The following is a 2,783-nucleotide window of genomic DNA, read 5'->3' on the forward strand; positions in this document are numbered from 1 at the left end:
TTGCTTCCGTACAGATTTTAGAATTGTTCGTTCTAGTTCTGTAAGAAATACTGTTGGCATTTAAAAAAAATTTATATATATATATATAAATAAAGCCTTAGGGCACAGGTAATTCAAGAATAAATACTCACAGAAGGCTACCAAGGGTAGAACAGGACCTTTACATTTTCAGAGGCGAATCATGTGGGGACAGATTGTTGATACAGGGCATTCTTGGCCAAGGGAATTCTGAACCCACATACAAACTTGAATGTGGAATAAACATGGTGCGTCCTATCTGGGGCCTGGTTAGTGAGCATATGACCTATGGTGCCAGTCCCATACTCAGCAGGGCCTGTGCTTGGCCTAAAACAGTGCTGTTACCACCTGACATTTTCATCATTTTTTTCTTTTTGTAATTAACATATAATGTATTATTTGTTTCAGGGGTACAGGTCTTTGATTCATCAGTCTTATACAACAACCAGCACTCATCACAGCACATACCTTCCTCAATGTCCATTACTCAATGATCCCATCCCCCAACCTACCTCTCCTCTAGCAACCCTGAGTTTGTTTCCTAAGATTAAGAGTCTTATGTGGTTGACAAACTGTTGGCATTTTGATAGGGATTGCACTAAATTTGCAGATTGCGTTAGGGAGTATAGACATTTTAATAGTATTTGTTCTTCCGATCCAAGAGCATGGAATGTCTATTCATTTCTTTGCATTATCTTGAATTTCTTTCATTATTATTTTATAGTTTTCAGAGTACAGGTCTTTCACCTCTTTGGCTTTTTCCTAGATTTTTGGTTTTGGTACAGTTGTACATGGGATTGTTTCTTAATTTCAGATTCAGCTCCTTCATTATTAGTATATAAGAATGCAACGGATTTCTGTACATTGATTTTGTATCCTGCAACTTTACTGAATTCATTTTTCAGTTCTAGTAATTTTGGGGTGGGGTCTTTAGGGTTTTCTATGTATGGTATCATGTCTTCTGCAAATAGTGGAAGTATTACTTCTTCCTTACCAATTTGGATGCCTTTTATATTTTTCTTGTCTGATTGCTATGGCTAGGCCTTCCAGGAGTACTATGTTGAATAAATTTGAGAGTACACCTCCTTGTTTTGTTCCTGAACATACAGGAAAAGCAGTTTTTTCCCTTTGAGTATGATGTTTGCTGTGGGTTTTTCATATATGGCCTTTATTGTGTTATGTTCCCTCTAGACCTACTTTGTTGAAGGTTTTTATCATGAATGGATGTACTTTATCAGATACTTTTTCTGCATCTTTGAAATGATCATATGGTTTTTATCCTTTGTCTTACTGATGTGATGCATCACACTGATTGATTTGTGAATACTGAACAACCCTTACAAAAGACAAACTAATACTCTTGCATCCTGGGAATAAATCTCACCTGACTGTGATGATTTTTTTTTTTTTTTTAATGTATTGTTGGATCAGTTTGCTAGTAGTTTGTTGAGGATTTTTGCTTCTGTGTTCATCAGGGATACTCCCTGTAGTTCTCTTTTTTGGTGGTGTCTTTGTCTGCTTTTAGTATCAGGATGATACTGGCCTCAAAGAATGAATTTGGAAGTTTTCCTTCCTCTTCTATTTTTTGGAACAGTTTGAGAATAGGTATTAACTCTTCTTTAAATGTTTGGTAGAATTTGCCTAGGAAACTCTCTGGTCCTGGACTTTTGTTTGTTGGGAGTTGGGAGTTATTGATTCAATTTCCATGTTAGTATCTGGTCTGTTCAAATTTTCTATTTCAGCCTCCTTCAGCTTTGGTAGGTTATATGTATCTAGGAATTTATCCATTTCTTCTAGGTTGTCCAATTTGTTGGCATAGAGTTTTTCATAATATTCTTGTATGCAGCCCTTGCACCAGTTAGTAAAGGTGTAAATGTAAAGGGAAAGTTCTTGAAGGAAATTAAAAGTGCTACTTCAGTGACTACACAAAATGGTAAGAAAGCAAAAACAGCCTTTTTGCTGAAATGGAGAGAATTTCAATGGTCTGGATAGAAGATCAAACCATCTACAACATTCCCTTTAAATCAAAGCCTAATCTGGAGAAAGACCATAACTCCCATTAGTTCTCTGAAGGCTGAGAGAGATAAGGAAGCTGCAGAAGAAAAGTTTATGCTAACAGAGGTTGGCTCATGAGTGTTAAGGAAAGAAGCGTCTCCATTACATACTACAAGATGAAGCAGCAAGGTCTCATATAGAAGCTGCAGCGTATTATCCAGAAGAGCTAACTAAGATAAGTAATAAAAGTGGCTACACTGAACAACAGATTTTCAGTGTAGATGAAATAGCCTTCTGTTGGAAGAAGGTGCAATCTAGAACTCTCATTGCTACAGAGGAGAACTGAGTGCCGGGTTTCAAACTTCAAAGGACAGGCTGACTCCCTTGTTATGGGCAAGTGAAATTGGTGGCTTTAAGTTGAAACCAATGCATACTGGCCATTCTGAAAATCCTAGGGTCCTTAAGAAATATGCTAAATCTACCCTGCCTTTGTTCTAGAAGTGGAAGAACAAAGTTTGGGTGATAGCACACCTGTTTACACATGGTTTACTGAATATTTTAAGTCCTCTGTTGAGACCTTCTTGGGGGGAAAAAGATTCCTTTCAAAATATGGCATTGAGGGGTGCCCGGGTGGCTCAGTGGGTTAAAGCCACTGCCTTCGGCTCAGGTCGTGATCTCAGGATCCTGGGATCGAGTCCCACATTGGGCTCTCTGCTTGGCAGGGAGCCAGCTTCCTCCCCCTCTCTGCCTGCCTCTCTGCCTACTTGTGA

The sequence above is a fragment of the Mustela lutreola genome, chromosome 2, assembly GCF_030435805.1.
Source record: "Mustela lutreola isolate mMusLut2 chromosome 2, mMusLut2.pri, whole genome shotgun sequence".
Lineage (NCBI taxonomy): Eukaryota > Metazoa > Chordata > Mammalia > Carnivora > Mustelidae > Mustela > Mustela lutreola.